This window comes from Lactuca saligna, chromosome 3 (genome assembly GCF_052625555.1).
Source record: "Lactuca saligna cultivar CGN05327 chromosome 3, ASM5262555v1, whole genome shotgun sequence".
In the NCBI taxonomy this organism is placed as follows: Eukaryota; Viridiplantae; Streptophyta; class Magnoliopsida; order Asterales; family Asteraceae; genus Lactuca; species Lactuca saligna.
Genome location: NC_136419.1, coordinates 212255216 through 212273953, shown reverse-complemented (window position 1 = coordinate 212273953; position 18738 = coordinate 212255216).

The following is an 18738-nucleotide window of genomic DNA, read 5'->3' as shown; positions in this document are numbered from 1 at the left end:
TTCTTTAGGTAATGATAAACACCATGATAAGCAAGGAATTGCTCAAACCCTGGTGATTCTCTTTTTTTCTTTCCGCTGATGGGACTATGATAAAGTCTGATGTCTAAATCCTGCGTATAATCCCAATAAACTAAATTATAGCGACTAATCAAATACAATTAACAAAAAAATGTTTATACAAAAAATAAAAATGAAATAATAAATGATTTTTTGAAATGTATTGACCACTCCTAAATAAAATAGTAATGTTGTTAAAGAGCAAGAACCAAGAACAAAAGTACAAGTTTTATAACATTTTATAAATATGGACATTTAACCACACTGAATCAAAAATCATACTAATCCTTTTGGTAGAGGTTGATCTCATTGCTAAAGGGTAAGTATATGTGAGAAAATTCATGGAATATTCACACATAAATCAAAAAAAAATATATTAGATGAGTCGAGTTGTAGAATGGTTATTCTACAATCATAAAAAAGGATGAACTAAAAAGAATCGTGATACATGGATACATGTATGGTGTAATTAGGAATTACACAACAAAGATTAGAGAACCAAACTCGTGGTTGCTCATGGGATCATAGAAACTATAGAAAAGAGCATAGTATAAAATTCGTTCATAATAGTTCTTTTTTGATTGAAATAAAACACGGAGAACCCAACCAACATACATTACAACGGAAAATGAAAAAAAATGGGAGGATATGCCCATTAGTGAGATATAGAGAGATCTCTATGGTGAGAGAGGGTTTGGGCTCGTGATCTATACACCATAATTATTGTGATGATATTTGTTTAGACATAGAGAGATAGACATAGACAGATATATGCGATTACAGTCGTTTCCTCTAAATACATCAAGAATCAGGTAGTGTTAAGCATGGTGACAGAGGTGTGGACAGATTCAATTGTTTTGGTTGTTACAGAAAGAGCTAGATGATGTGTGATTTAGGTTTTTTGGTGAACGTATATATGTATATGTGTGAACATGAGAGGCAAAATTGAGGGAGGAGCCGATTACATATCCCAAGGCATACCTGTAGTGCACAACTCATCTATTATACTTCTATGTTGGTTTTTTTATTATGATACTGACCCTGTTATGTAGTGTATGCATGTATACTTTTGTAAAAATTATATTTAAAAAAAGTATAACTCTTAATCATAGTGTTTTTGCCCAGTTGTATTTATAGTTGTATATCAAAAATGGTTTTGATATATTTAGTTCACTATAAACAATGCTCTGATACCAATATGTCACACCCCAAAACCTGAACGGAGGAAACGTTCGGGGGCGGAGGACGTCATATACAGTATCATAACAAATGAATAGTAAAGAATGTACACACAACCATCATATACATAATTGAAAACTTTACAATGTTTGCAAAAGTCAATTACAATATGATGTCCAAAAGATTAAACTAACGCCTGAGCGTAAGTCTTCAAAAGTTGTAGCTAACCTGGTTTAGCAATTTCCTGAGAATACAAGTTATTTCAAAGAAAAAGTGTCAACATTTAAGTTAGTGAGTTCATAAGTAGTGTTTTGAGAAAATGTATACCATTCGAAAGTTCATGTTCGTTTTCTAGAAAATCCGATATTTTCTTATGAGTGTATGAAATGAGTATGAGTGTTTGTTGTATAAATTGTATGTATTTGAACCAAGATAATCCTATATTTTCCTAAAAGTGATGCAGTCTCAAATGACAAAGACCATAACCTATAAGCAACTATGACCTGCTCAAAAGAATGACGTTGTAAATCGTTGCTGTACCAAATGAATGTGTTTGAACCAGGAAAATCCTATATTTTCCTAAAAGTGAGTTGTAGTCTTAAATGAACCAAGACCATGAATGTAGGTAAATATGCCATACTTAAACTGACAATGTATAGTTTAAGTATTAAAATAAAACTACTTGTGGAAGTGTTTATCCTAAATTCTGAACATGCTGATAATACCCTAGAATATAGCTATTACCCCCCAAGCATGATTGAGTTGTGTATTACTACGCACATGAGTCATTGTTTCTGCGTGTTGTGAGTTCCTCATAACCATACTAGATGTAGTACATAATGTTGAAAGTTGTCACCCCTAGGACTGTAGCTAACAGTCAGGGTGCGGAGTCGTTAGCCCCGTATAGATCTATACACACTTTTCACACTCTCCCTCTAAGAGACTCTGGTTATAGGTGGGGACTTTCGTTTGGTACAAACAAATCCATATGACATCACATGATTGCTAACAACAAGTTCACGAGTAATATGATGAAAAAATGTTTGTATGAAATGATTTCCTTTTCTACCATGTTACAAAGGCGTGATGATGAGATGAGTTTTCTTGTAAAAGCATCATGTTATAGTTGAAATGGTTACCCTTGATATGATGTAGTATGCAAACATATAAATAAAACATATTTCTATTAATAAAATATATTGTATGCCAAGAGGGTATAGTTGTCTTGTGAGGTGTTTTGCATGATAACAACTTCATATGATAATTAAAATGATAGTACGAAAAGTATAGCAAAAGATTGGTGTTTCACACGATTTTAACCGTGTGTTTACTTGTATTCCCCCCCCCCCCCCCCCCTTCAAAGTGTATAAAAGCATTTACAAAACATTTGAAAACTTTGTTATAGGGTATGAAATCACTTGTTAGGAGTGACAATTTGATGAAAATGAGGCTTTGCTCGGGCAGCACTTCGACTGGAAAGAAGTCGATTACTTGGAAATCTTAGGACTTCAGGACTTACGTCGTTTCTCGGGATGATATCGGAACTTCGGGGGGTTAAAATAAGGCTTAAAGAGAGTATCAGGAGTGGGAGAGTAAGAGATGAGCAACCAAACTCGGCTGACCCTTGATTTCTATTTATAGGCTGAATTTTCTGGGTTCACCTCGTGATCTTCTAATTTTCATCTCGTGAACTGGCTCACCTCGTGAGTTTCTAATATTCACCTCATGAGCTCGATATGTCATTGCGTTCATCATGGCCACTTTCGCTGGAACACGTCCATCATCTGTTCACCTTGTGAGCCACTAATGTGCCCTGAACTTCAGAAAGTGAAAACTTTCGCATACGAACTCCATTTTCGACGTTCTATATATTGACGCGTAGGTAAAAACAACATCTACAACTTTCATTTAGACTTAGTCGGCAAATTTTGAATGTATTTTTAATATTATATTTTTAACAGGACGGGACAGGAAAAGTCTGTTAAAAATCCATAACTTTTTCATCTGATGTCCGTTTTCGTCAGACTTTTTACCATTGTAATACTATTGATGAAATCTTCGATTCCCGTTTAAGTCGTGTTGGAAAAAAGTTGCTCAATCTCTATTTAGATTTTTACCTGTCTACTTCTACGTCCGAAACTTCGAAAAATCATAACTTCCTCATATGAAGCCAGATTTGGGCGTTTTTTTTATATATGTTCACGGTTTTGGGACATCTACGACTTTCATTTAGATACCTAAGGCTAAAAAGTATTTTATTGGAATTTCACATTTTACGCTTAACAGTGTCTTACCAGTATTGTCGCGGATCTTCGATTGGTAATAAATTCTTCGTTATAACTCGGATTTTAGTGTTCTCTATAGTTCCGAAAACCTTGTTACGGTATCTACAACTTCATTCAACCCAAATGAGCTTTTAGGAAGGTTAAATTTTGACCTACATTTCACTGGTGATACATTATATTGACCTAAAGTATCGGGTTGTTACAAACGTATACTACAACTTCCATTTAGATAGTTTGTAGAATCTATGAATCGAGTTTGAATATTAATCAGAGTAAGTAATCAAGATTTGTATGAAAGATTGAACACCAATGTAAATAAGATCTCATTTCTACTCAATATTACGCTTTGGTTTTACAGAGCAAAACTAGAAAAGACTATAAAAGACCTTCTCTAACTCTAGTAAAGACTCCTATTTATAGGAGAGCAAAAGCATACAAAAAATATACTAAGGACTAGACATTAAAGCTTCGTATAAAATGCCTTAGTAAAATAGATATCAAAACATACGAAGAGTACAAATAAGACTTCGACTCTTTACAACCTAACAACCCTTACATTCTCCCCCTTTGTAAACAAAGTCGGAGACTTCAGTTTGTACGCAGTTGAATAGAGTATAGCATTACTCTTCATATTTCATTATACCATGAGATTATCTTCTTCAGCTCCTTCTTGTCACTTTCATTATTCTTCTTGCAATGATTCATACAAACAATCAAGTTCGTATATTGTGAAGTAGAATATCTTTCAACTTCACTTACCTCGAACAAAAATCTCTTTGACTTTCTAGACTTATCCTTCCCAGAGAAGACTAAGCCAAAAGGCTTCAAGCATATTTCACCATCTGCAAATTTCTTCAATTCTACTTGAGTCTTCGAAGAAGCCATGGGTGTTGTAATTTCCAAAACTTTTGCTATAGCCAACTCCACATCTGTCATTGCCATACATTCATAATAATTCTCGATAAAAATTTTGATGTGAGTAACTCCCAGCTTGTATTCGTTAGGCTCAGTGTTTTGAAGATATGAAAATCATCTTTCCTTTAACAATAATGCAACTTGTATAAGATCATACAAGTTCATCAAAGGAAAGTCTGCTATCATAAACTCACACACATCTCCATTTTCCCTGGTTGCAATATACCTCATGTTTTGGACTGTGTTTTCGAAGACCACATCCTTCTTTATACTGATGACATTTTTGATTTTGATTAAGGACCACACTTCTTCTGCAGGCTTGGCAAGAACTATATGAAATCTTATCTTCATATGTGTGCCTTCATCCTTCTCCTTGAATTTACTTTCAACTTTGAACTGAGGCATGATAAACATCATTTCGTTAATTGGAAACTGCAACTGGCTTGCATCCGTATTCGTGACAATATAACTCTGTTTAGGCTTCTTCTCAAACGAATACATGTGATTGAATGCAAACTTGGCTTCAATTGTTTCATAGTTGTAGTTCTTTGATGGATCAACCTTGTTCATGCTAGGAGGATCACTGGCTCTCTGAGTCATGATGCTTTGTATCATCCCCATTTTCTCTACTTCTTCCTCAGCCTCTGCCCTTTTCTATTCTTTAGAATTTTCGATTAAAATTGACTTTCCCCTTGTTTTCGAACATGATTCCTCTATCACTTCACTTCTACCAGAATCAATAGATTTACCAATCACAATACCTTTCGAAATAAGTCTTGTAATTGCCACATTTGTAGCAATTATAGAAGTAATAGGACCAGAAGTTTCTATCACTGGTTTTGAAGTTAAGATTTTGGAAGGAAACACCTTACCCAAAACCTTCACATCTTCAGCACTAGCCTTCGTACCTTCACCTTTTTTTTGTCCCCCTTGCACCCCTGTGCTAGTAGGCGGGGCATCCGTAGTAGGAAGAAGGCTTGATATTATAGAAAGAGGAGCCAACTGCTGAATAAGTAAGGCTTCAAATTTGGAAAATTTGTTATAAGATCTTCAGAAGATAGTAAGGAAGACAAAGCAGGTGCAGAAGATAAAGCTTTAAGCTCCTTTAGCATTGAAAATACCTAATGAAATTTTTATTCTCAGTAATAGAAATTTGAGTAATTTGAGGACTCAAACTTTCGTACAACTTTGCGAATTTAGTAACAGGATCGCACATGATATCCACCTTTTGATTCAAAGATGCAAATTCAGTACGAACATTTGCAATCTCTTTCTCCATATCTTGGCGCAGTTCTTGGAGTTTGTAATTGGCATCTTCTTGCACCTTCTTCACATCCTGAATGAACAAAATGTGTCTCTCCTTCACAACTGACTTTAAGTCCTTCAGGAGCAGGAATCTCACAAAAAATGACTCCTTGATGCGAAACTTGCGGTTTACGAACAACATTGGTCAAAGGTGAGAGATTCTTGTTCTTAGACTTCATCTTAATTCTTCGATAAACTCCCATCTTCGAAGGAATAATTTCTTTTTGAATCGAAGGGGTATCAGCAATAAAAACGTCTTGTTGGATTGACTCAGACTCTGAGATTGGTACTTTCTTTGGACTCTTTGCTGATGTAGATTCTTTAACAGATTTCGTGTGTGTAAAGTGTGTCAAAGAATAAAGATAAGAAAGAATTAAATTTTTTTTGTATATTCAGTGATGTCAAAAATTCAATGTGACACGAAGGTAGATAAAACCCCGATCAAAGATTGCTTCGTTAATTATCAAGAGAGATAGTCAACAGCTTGTATATGTTCCCGTGAATTACAATCAAATACTTGTATAGATGTATCAAAGGGCTTCTTTTAAAAGGCTTTTGAGGTGGTTTAATGAATTTCGTTACATATCAACCTAAATATAAGGTGAGTAATTGTAACAAAAATTACTTGTTTGACCAGTGTAGTCAGTGATAAGTTTGCTTTGAAAAACTTTTAAGTAACAAGGAATTTTAGATAAAACTCACACTGAAATCATTTTAAAGAAAAATTGTATTCTGGATCCTGTTGGGTAACAAACATCATGGGTTTCGAATGTTTGATCAAGACCACACATAAGAATTGAATATGATTTGGACTTTCGAAGGAAGGTACAAAACAATTGTTTCGTTAAAATCTGGAACTAAGTTCCCTATCAATTCCTTAAAGGTTGATTACATTGGGTTTCACATCCATCACAGTCTCATGACGTCTGATCATAAACAAAGATTTGTGATATATCTAAGTTTCGATTGGTTTGATCAGAAACCTCTTGGACATATGTCTTCGTGTGTGATGGTGTAATAACTTTGAGATGAAAAAGATTGGTATATGAAGGATCATGTACCTCTGTTATATTGGACCAAACAGAAAACTCTTAACTCATTTGAGAAGAGTAAGGTAGCTCATTTGACTAATGCGAATGTAAGCCTAATTGTTAAAAAATCATCGTATGAAAATTTCATTAAGGCTTTCAAAAATTGAGTCATTTTGAGGCTTCGGACAACAAGTACCACCATGCTTCTAGGGATATCCTAACTACTCAAAAATTTGAAATTGAAAGAATAGAATGAAAAATGTACCTCACCCTAGAACTGTAAACCTTATCGACTTTGTATCTTCATGAAAATCTGCAACATCATACTTGAAAAGAAAGAAGAAAACAAAATCTTTTTGTTGTTTTTGATTTTAAAAATGAAGAACAATATAATAAGAAAATCTTTTTGATGTTTTTGATTTTTCAAAAATTAAGAACAAAATAATAAGAAAATCTTTTTAGTTTTTTTGATTTTTCAAAAATTAAGAATAAAACAATTAAAAGTACTCATTGCAAACATTGAAAGTTTTAAAAATACCAATCATACGAATTCGAAGCATTCGAAGAGTTGACTGTGAACAATAACCTCTGAATACTTAATGATTTTTCTTTGTCATTTTCTTGTAATCACTGATTGTGTTTTTCGCATGGAACTGAATTTCCATCAATCATTCCCAGCCCTTCCAAAATTTGTACAAACAATTTTGCATCCAAAGCTTTTGTGAAAATATCATCCAACTAATCCATTGTTTTCACAAAATGTACTTCAATATTTCCTTCCTCCATATGATCTTTAATGAAGTGATAACGAAGAGCTATATGTTTCGTCTTTGAATGTTGCACAGGATTATGAAAAATTCTTATTGCACTTTGTGAATCACAATATAAAGGAATATATTTCATGTTAATTGCATAATCACGTAATTGACTTTGAATCCATATTATCTGTGAAGTGCATGCAGCAGCAACAACATATTCAGCTTCAACCGTTGAGATTGAAACACATGTCTGTTTTTTAGATTTCCAGCTCCAACTTACCATCAAGTAATTGACACCCTCCACTTGTGCTTTTTTGTCAAGATTACAACCTCCCAAATCTGCATCCATGTATGCTTGAATAAAGAACCTTGTATTTGAAGGATACCAAAATCCTAGCGAAGAAGTTCATTTGAGATAATGAAAGATATTCTATATAGCAGTGAGATGTGGTTCTCATGGATTTGCTTGATACCTAGCACAATTACATTCAGAAAACATGATATCAGGTCTACTAGCAGTTAAATAAAGTAAATATCCAATCATGATTCTATATAAAGTAAGATCAACTGCAAGTTTATCTAACAAAGGAGTTAGTTTGATCCTAGTTGCCATTGGAACTCGTAACTTTGTGCTATTCGTTAATCCAAACTTCTCTAGCAGATTCTTCGTATACATTTCTTGATTAATGAAGATTCCTTCTCTTCTTTGATGAATGTTTAGACCAAGAAAATTATTAATTTTTCCTATCATGCTCATTTCGAACTTACTTTTCATCAAGTCTTCGAATTCTTTAGACAATGCGGGTCAGTTGAGCCAAAGATAATATGATCAACATAAATTTGAACAAGCATAAGATGACTCCCAGCTTTCTTACAAAATAATGTGGGGTCAACTGATCCTTGTTTAAATTTAGATTTCTTCAAAAATGAAGTAAGAGTTGCATACCAGGCTCGTGGTGCTTGTTTCAAACCATAAACTGCCTTATCTAAAATATAAATATAATTAGGATGTTCTTCGTTAACAAAACCTGGAGGTTGTTCTACATGATATCAGGTCTAATAGTAGTTAAATAAAGTAAAGATCCAATCATGCTTCTATATAAAGTAAGATCAACTGCAGGTTTATTTAACGAAGGATTTAGTTTGATCCCAGTTGCCATTGGAACTCGTAACTTTGTGCTATTCGTTAATCCAAACTTCTCTAGCAGATTCTTCGTATACATTTATTGATTAATTAAGATTCCTTCTCTGCTTTGACGAATGTTTAGACCAAGAAAATTATTAATTTTTCCCATCATGCTCATTTCGAACTTACTTTTCATCAACTCTTCGAATTCTTTAGACGATGCAGGGTTAGTTGAGCCAAAGATAATATCATCAACATAAATTTGAACAAGTATAAGATGACTCCCAACTTTCTTACAAAACAATGTGGGGTCAACTAATCCTTATTTAAATTTAGACTTCTTCAAAAATGAAGTAAGAGTTGCATACCAGGCTCGTGGTGCTTGTTAGAAACCATAAACTGCCTTATCTAAAATATAAACATAATCAGGATGTTCTTCATTAACAAAACCTGGAGGTTGTTCCACATAGACAGTTTCTTCGAGTTCTCCATTCAGAAAAGATCACTTCACATCCATTTGATAAACATCAAAGTCTTTGTGAGCTGCATAAGCCAAAAATATACGAACTTCCCCGAGTCTTGCGACAAGGGAAAAAGTTTCTTCATAATCAATTCCTTCTTGTTTAGAGTATCTTTTAACAACAGGTCTGGCTTTGTTTCGAATGATATTTCCATCTTTGGCCAACAATTGAAACATCATTTTGCTTAGAAATTCATCTCCAAACCTTATTTCTTTCAAATTCAAACAATTCAGATTGCATTGCAACAACCCAATCTTAGTGTTCCATTGCAATCCTTACAGTCTTTGTTTCAATTTTAGAAATGAAAACATTGAACATGCAAAACTCTTGATGAATATTTAATACCTCATTCTTTGCATGAATTTGAGCCATTGTTAAAACTCCTTCTTGTGGATTAACAATTATTTGCTCCTTCGTATGATCTTTTATCCATTTATCCATTGGAGGATAAGCTGGATCGAAGTCAAAAAGTGCATCTTTGTATAATTCATCATTATCTGAACCTGCAATTGAACAATCATCAGTAACATCATGATCATTTTCATTATTGTGTACATTTGATCTCTCCCCCTCAACATCAACATTATCTCTCTCATTCACCCCCTCGAAAGAATGCTCCCCATCCATCAGAGTGTTCGAATCCAAATGCTCCCCCTCCATTGGATCATTTTTCATACTTTCGCCTATTTCTTGAGGAGATGATGTTGAATTATCAGTAAGCTTTGAAAGTTCAGGAATATGATTATCAGGAGGTTTTCTTCAACATTTCTAGCATGATCTGAAAGTCCAAATGTCAAATCATAATCAATATCCAACATTTGCATTGGTTCACATTCATCTTGATATTCTTTTAAAGTTGGAAGATGTTGAACTTGTTGTGATTGTTTGATATAATAATCATCAAACATAAGATTAAAAGTTTCTTCCACTTTTCGTGTACGTTTGTTCAATACACGATATGCCACAGAATTATGCGAGTACCCCAGGAAAATCCGTTCATCAGCTTTAGGTTGAAATTACAAAAGATTATCCTTGAGATTCGTAATAGAACATCTGCATCCGAAGACATGAAAGAATTTCACATTAGGTTTCCGATTATTATAATTTCGTAAGGTGTAATATTAAAACGTCGATGAATGAAATATCTATTTTGTGTAAAACACGAAGTGGATGCAGCCTCATCCCAAAGATATTGTGGTAAGTTCACATATACCAACATAGTCCTTGCAGGTTCACATAAAGATCGATTTCGTCGTTCAACAATACCATTCTGTTGTAGAGTGTATGGTGAAGAGAAATTATGCGAAATGCCTTTTTCCACTAGAAATGAATCAAGAACATTGTTCTTAAACTTAGTTCCATGATCACTCTTGATTTTGCGAGCAAGCTTTTTCAATGTTATTTCTATTTTCTTGATAAAGTCGATCATGATGTGTGCCAGTTCGGATTTTAATCTGAGAAAATAAACCCATGTGAATCTGGAAAAATCATCAACAATAACTAAGATATAGTGTTTGTTGTTGAGAGTTGAAACAGTCGAAGGACCACATAAATCAATATGTAAAAGCTCCAGTGGTTCGACAATTTTTAAATTAATTGTGATCGGATGACCTTGTTTATGTTGCTTGCCAACTTCACAAGCTGCACATAAGGAATCATCATCAAACTTAAGTACAGGTAAACCTCTTACCAAATCTTGCACAATAAGTTTGTTGATATTTCTGAAGTTGAGATGTGACAGTCTACAATGCCATAGCCAGCTCAGATCTGATGTAGCTTTCGAAAGAAGACATACTGTAGGTTTACCCACAATCAGATTCATGTCCAAAGTAAACATATCACCCTTTCGTGTGGATTTCAGCAAAACTTCTTTTATGTATATATTTGAAATTATGCTTCCTTCTTCGTTAAAAAGTAATTGATTTCCAGTGTCTACCACAAGTTGTGATACACTTATCAAGTTGTGTTGTAAACCTTCGCCATACGCTACTCGATTCATTGTGAATTGTCCATTCGTAATTTTCCCATATCCTTTGACTTGACACTTTTGATTATTACCAAACTTAACAACTCCAACATTTTCCAATCTTCGAAAGTCTCTAAGATTCTCCTTCTTCCCGGTCATGTGACGAGAGCAACCACCATCGATATACCATTTATTATCATATTTCTCTTCACAAAGTATCTGCAATCATTGAAAGAATTTATGTACCCAAGGCTTTTTGGGTCCTTGGAAATTAGATTTCAACAAAGATTTGAAAGAATAACTGTTGACTAAATCACAAACTTTACTTTTGAGACTATTAATAATGTCTACATCTTCATTTGTAGGGATTGAAACATAAGGTTTTGTTTGTTTTGTATGATTACTTATATCACCCTTCACATTCTGAGTTTGTGATTGTTCAGTCTTCACTTTTGTGACTGGTTTCCATGCTTTTACCACAATATTCGAATCCTTTGATGATGAACTGCCATTTGAAGAAGTATTTACATACTTCCCATAAGCTTCATTGATTTGATCTTTCGAATGTTTACTTTATTGATAAATTCTTCCTCTTCCTTCGAGCCAGTGATCAATATTCTTTCGTGAAGTTATCTCCTTTTCATGCGAAGCTTTCAATGTTTGTTTGTTCGTATGATTAGGAAAATTTAGCTTTTAAGGAACAAAATCATTTTTTGGTTTTGAAACAAATGATTCAGCATAGGAAGCATCAACTGTTGATTTAAATGTTGACGTGGAGTAAAAAACGTTGTTGAATTAGAATTCAATGAATTATCAGAAATCTTGCTTCAAATTTTAGATTTTGACACTTTCGAAAACTTTAGGGTTGTTTTCTCTTCAAACTTAGTATGAGTTTTTGGACGATAAACTTGTTTAACTTTTGAAAAAGATGAATTTTTCACTTTGAAAATATATTTTGATGACTTTGATTCAGACACATTTTTGCTTGAATGATCAGGATTTTTCTTATTGTTTGAATAATTGTCTGAATTCACAGACTTAACTGGTTTCGACAATTCAGTTATCATTTTTCGAGACTCGATTGTTTGCCAAAATTTTTGAAACATTATTTTCTTTTGAAAAATTTTCAATTTTTTCTTTAAATTCTTTTGAATTTAATTTGACCCCATTTTTCGTTTCCTCAAAAATTGGTTTGGTGACTTCTTTCTCAAGTTTTGATTTTTCAACCCATTTTCTTTGAGATTTTTGTCTTTGAAAAACATATGAATTCTTCGTTAGGTTGCGTTCAATTGTGCTTTGGTTTGTGAAGAACCCTTCATCAGATGTTTTCAAATTGTCTTGTTCCACCAATGTCTTGAATTCTGGTTTGACATTGTCAACATTTCCAGTTGTTACGAATACTTGGTTTGGAAACAGAACATCATCTGAGCACTTGAAAATGGGATACACCATAGTATTTGTGTCAAGGTAATAAGCACCTTGTTCTTTCAGCACTTTGCCATACTTTTGTGTATCACCATACACCTGGTCAACTACAATTCGAGGAATTTCTTCATTCTTTGAAAATACCTTTTCCTTCAAATGTTGCTCATCTTTTTCATCATCATTATAATCTATTTGACTGTCTCTGATTTCCATGAAGTCCAAAATACAAACTTTCGAAGTTGAAGGTTGACAAGTATGATTCTTAACCAACAAACCATTAACTTTTTATTTCCCTTTAGATGAAGATGTAATATTAACAATAGACAACTGAGAACAATCAACATCCTCAAGATCACTAATTTCACTTATATTATCAAAATTATCTTCAATATCAGCAAAATTAGATTGAGCATCAGAAGTAGAGTTTCAGTCTTTTTCAAAATGTGAATTCGTTCAGACTTATTCAAAGTATCATTTACAATTTCAACTAATTCAGTATCATTAAGACATTTATCTACTTTGAGTATTCCATATCTATATCTATCATTAGGAACTTTGTCAAATTCAGCTAGTTCTTTCTTACAGTCATACGAAATATTATATACCTTAGCTCTTCCGTAAGCTAAAAAAGGCAATAACTTTGTATGTTGTTCTTTACTTATCTCACAAGAATGATGTAATTCTGTTAATTTCCCATATAATCTTTTAGCTGAATTAAAATAAATGTTTCTTTGTACTAACAATAATTTTATTTCACTTGCCAAATTATCCCTATCAACCATAATGTTTGTAATTTGAAGTTCCAAACAATCTACTTTTGTGTTTTTCAATTCTAACTTCTTCTTTGTCTCTAACAACTGCATAGAAAGCTTCTTAGCCTCATTGCTAGCAGACACCACAATTGAATCAAAATAGGTAACAGTTTTATCAAAAGATATCAATTCAGAATTATAAGCATGTATTGGAATATCAAAAGATTCAAGAATGTTGCGTACCTTTGTTGTCATTGGAGATTTGTCTGCAGCCTTTGATATGAAGCATCTGCCTTTAACTCCGTATGCTTCCACGTCCGATTCCTCCTCCATCTTCTCAAACACTGCTCCATGTGTTGGATTTCGCATCTCCTCATCATCTGATCCAGATGACCAGACTTGATAAGTTACATCATAATCTTGTTCTCCCATGGCAACCAATGACAAGTTGTTTGCCTTCGCACGTACCTCTTCCAGTCTTTCATCATAGTAAGCTTCATCTTTTACATTATTTTTCTTCTCATCTTTCTTCCGCAACATGCAATCATTGGCTAAATGATTGGCACCATTACAGTAGTGACAGTCTACTCCAGCATCTCCTTTCGATTTCTTCTGAATCTTTCCCTTAACATTCTTCGCATCCTTCTTCTCTTCCTTCTTCTTCTCATCACTCGCAGTTTTATTCACAAAACTTCCTTTAATCTCAGATGACTTGATCTTTGAATTGAATGGCTTTTTGAAGAACTTTTTGATGCGATTGTTTGAATAAAATGCTATTGCTTCATCATAAGAATTCATGATGAATCCATCTTCTCCATCATAATCACTTTTCTCATGAACTTCTTTCTCAGTCATTTTTGAAACCAAAGCCAATGGACCTCCCAAGCTCGCCTTCCTTCCTTTATCAATTTCATTCACTTCATTTTCGTTTGATTTTAACTGATTGTACACATCATTCAAAGTTTACGTATCAAAGCTTTGTTGATTTTTGACCATCAAGATGACATTTCGCCACTCCTTTCTCATACCCATAAAAAAGATGAGACTGAACTACATGATTGATCTGGTGATTCCATATCGATTGCATCAATAGATCAATTCATTCAAACGATCGTAATAAGCCTCTATTGTTTCACTTTCTTTCTGTTTGAAGTCTTTCAATTCCACCAAACATTGTTTCATAGAATTAACCCTTGTCTTCTCACTTCCTTGAAATTTCTCCTTTAGATTGTTCCTGATTTCCTTTGCAGTTTTACAACTCCTCACATAGTTGTAAACAAGTAGAGGCAAAGCTCCTCTCAGCTCTCTCATGCATTTCTTCTCCATCCTTTTCATACTTTCAGTTTGATTCTCAACTCCAGAACTTGTAGAAGACACTCCAAGTGGTTGAACATTTGATGGAGGATTGATATTACCATAAATACAAGTCCACAGTTCTTCATCTAAACCATTGAGATAATCCTCCGTACGATCAGCCCACAAATCGTAATACTCAGGAATTAGCATTGGAATTTTTGTTGAAGATCCCAACAAATGAGAGAATGAAGCCATGGAATTAAGATTGAATGACGCCATTATTGTATGGAAGAAAACTTTGAGAATTTTGAAGAAAAATTGAGATTTTTAACAGCAAATTAGTTGATTCAAATTGAAACAACTAGGAGATCACTCGATTCAACAATTCAAGTGCAGAATCGAAACACAAATTTAGATCCAATGAACTTTTCACTTTTCAAAAAGTGCGGAAACTTTTAAACCAAAAAATTGATTTAAAAACTTTTGAAATGATAAAAATCAGATCAGAGATATGATTCCTGCTCTGATACCTATTGTAGAATCTATGAATCGAGTTTGAATATTAATTAGAGTAAGTAATCAAGATTTGTATGAAAGATTGAACACCAATGTAAATAAGATCTCGTTTCTACTCAAAATTATGATTTGGTTTTACAGACTACAAAACTAGACAAGACTGTAAAAGACCTACTCTAACTCTAGTAAAGACTCCTATTCATAGGAAAGTAAAAGCGTACAAAAAAATATACTAAGGACGAGACATTAAAGCTTCGTATAAAATGTCTTAGTAAAATAGATATCAAAACTTACGAAGAGTACAAATTAGACTTCGACTCTTTACAACCTAACAACCCTTACATAGTTAAGGCTAGAAATTATTTTATTGAAAACTTAATTTTTACGCTTAAAGTGTTTTGCCGGTTTTGCTGCGGATCTTCGATTAGTCATAACTCCTTTGTTATAACTCAAATTTGGGAGTTCTTTATATTTTTTAAATCCTTGATACGATTTCTACCACTTTATTGATACCAGATAAGTTTATTTAACATTTCATTTTTGATGGTTGATTATGTAAATGTACTTAGTATTTAAAAATTTATCTCTATTACTTTAAAAAGAACTAGTTACAAGTTCATCTATACTAATACAGAAATTTGAAATAACAGGTTGCTACATAAACCAAAGCTTACTCTCTCTCTCTCTATATATATATCTCTCTCTAACTCTAGAAGTGGGTAAAAGACCATTTTACCCCTTTATGGTCTCCATTACTCATGAATAACCAAACCCTAAGGTTAACAGAAATCAACTCAAGACATCAGACCATGTTTGACCCGATTCCCCGAGTGCACCCATGTGACTCGTCGAGTTCACTCATTTCCTCACAATTCTTGTGAAGGTCCAGTTCAGCTTGTCGAGTTGACCCCCAACTCGCCGAGTCATCGCATGATCAAGCCCATCGGTACTAACCCTAACCGACTCGTCGAGTCGTCTTATCGACTCGGCGAGTCCATTCAAAATCATTTCTCATTTAGACTCATTTCTCATTAAGACGATTTCAAGTCACGAGCTTTACATCCATGCATGACACTTAGGGCTTAAAATGCCAAAAACATGCTCTATTAAGGATTTTTCACTCAAAAGCTCTATTGTGGCTGAATAAACTAAAGACTTTTGGACTCTAGGGACCTTACATGGTCTAGATTTGAAGTTCCAACCTCTATATGAACTCAAAACACTCCAAGTCCTCATATTAGATGGAAAAATTACCTAAATTTCCAAAATCAGGAGTTATATTGATAATTTGGTAGTGTGGTCTTTTTATATCTTTGGTAATTGTGATATGTATATGTAGTTTGGTTTGATGATATCTTTTGTAATTGGAAATTTTAATAGGAAGTTTGTTACCTTGTTTGGTTTGAATTTATTGGTATTTTACTATGTTGACAATTCTTATTACTAATGTGCATATTTATTTTGTAGGTGGAAGATCCCGTTGATGCTATTATTAAAAACACGACATATTGCAAGAAAACTGTTTAATTGGTTTCGATCAATGTCAAAAAAAAAATGTGCGGTGGAGATGGAGATGATACCGATGTTGATGATGAGGAGACCGATTGGGCCGAAGACAATTACAAGGATTATGTCAGCTTATTTTTATTATGTTGTGTATTTGTTAATGACTAAATCCTTTATCGTTAGATTTTTCTTAAGTATGTCAAGTATTTTGGGTTGACAATGTATGTCATGGATTCCTATTATGTATTTTGTGTTGAAAATGTAGATTCTATATTTTATGCAATTTATGTATTTTTATTAACATATATCAGTGGATTTATTAAAAAATGTTAGAATTACTGGCGACAACATTAATGACGACAAAGCGTATTTCCGACGACATGTATTAATGTCAATCTACTATTCTGGTGATGGATTTCTTTCCGGTGACATATATTATCGACGACAACAACACTGACGATTATTTCATTTTAGCGACAAATTATTATCGGCGGCGTAATAGCGGCTACATGTTGTTGCTAATGGTAATAATGATGACAAATGGGGTATTTACTGTCACACCCCGAAACCAAAGGCGGAAACGTTCCGGGGTGGAGTACGTCATGTAAAGTATCACAACCAATATACATAGCAAGCATAGTAAACACAACCAATACATTACATAAGAATATTTACATTTGTTTGAAAGCAAAGATAATACATGATTTATATATACAATAGTATAACAAAAGTAAGACGAGACTACTAAAATGCTCCGTCTTCTCTAAAAGATCGCAAGATACCTGTCTAACGAGGACCTGAGAATACAAGCAGTTTTAAAAATATCAGCATAAAGCTGGTGAGTTCATAAGTAGTTTATTTCTGGTAAAAGAACAAGTTTCCTTTGGTTTACTGAAAAAGTTGTTATCTAAGAAAATCCCATATTTTCTTATAACAGAAGTTTAGTTATCTATTTGTTAAACAGTCTGGTTAAGAGAAATTAAGTTATCCCAGAAAAACCCTTATTTTCCTTAAAAATTGGTGGTTGATTATCGATTCGGATTGTAGTGTACAAATATCTACCATATTTGTAGCGTTTAAGTGAAGTTTCCTGAAGCCTGGTTATCCTTGAAAAGTACATTAGTTTTAACACGTATATAAGACTAATAAGTAGGTAGTTTTAAAAAATACAATTATAGAAGAAAGAAATGAATCCGTGAATAAAGTTAGTTAATTTAATACGGATTGTGAGTCATATAACCATACTAATTTGACCCCGTGACCTCGTTGACGTTCTTCAAGCGTCGTTCGATTCCAAAATTTGTCACCCCAGGCGTGCCCGCCTAACTGTAGCTAGCAGTTAAGGTGTGGGATTGTCAGTCCCGAATAGATCTATCCACAAATTTCATGTTCTCCCTCCAAGAGACTCTGGTTATACTTCCGAAGAGCATTTACTGGTACCCTGAAGGGTATAATGCAGACAAATCTCACAAACTAGTATCACTAATTCACGGGACAATAGATCGTTCTCGAGTTTCGAAATAACTTGGTACAAGGTAAAGAAATAAATAATCAAATACGAGATATTTATTTAACAAGATACTCTAGATTAAACATAGATAAACTAAATCAGATTAGTTTATATTATTGACTTTGCACGAAATTTGAATCCATAAAACAAGTGATGATGATCCCAAATTATTCCCATAATAATTTGAAAGATTTGATAAGTTATAATTTGGATGATTTGATAAGTTCCAACATCGTTTGAATACCATGTAATTATATTCAGAAAATCTCCCTTATGCTCCGCATATTACAAAAGGGATTAAGTATTTAAAAGTTTGTCAGAAAATCATATAATTACATCAGTTTTAAGTTTTGAAAACCTTTATGATTTGGTTGTATTCCCCCCCCCCCCCCCCCCCGCTGAAAACATGAAAAACTTGGAAAAGTGTAAGGGTATGAACTCACCATACGAGAAATGTGTCGGTTAGGATGCTAAGTATCAGTTTAAGGCTTGAACACGCGTGAGGTTCCTATGTAACATGAGGAGATAAATAATTGTATCTAATTAGACTTTAAACTATTAATTAATTAAGATAATACACTCCGAGATGC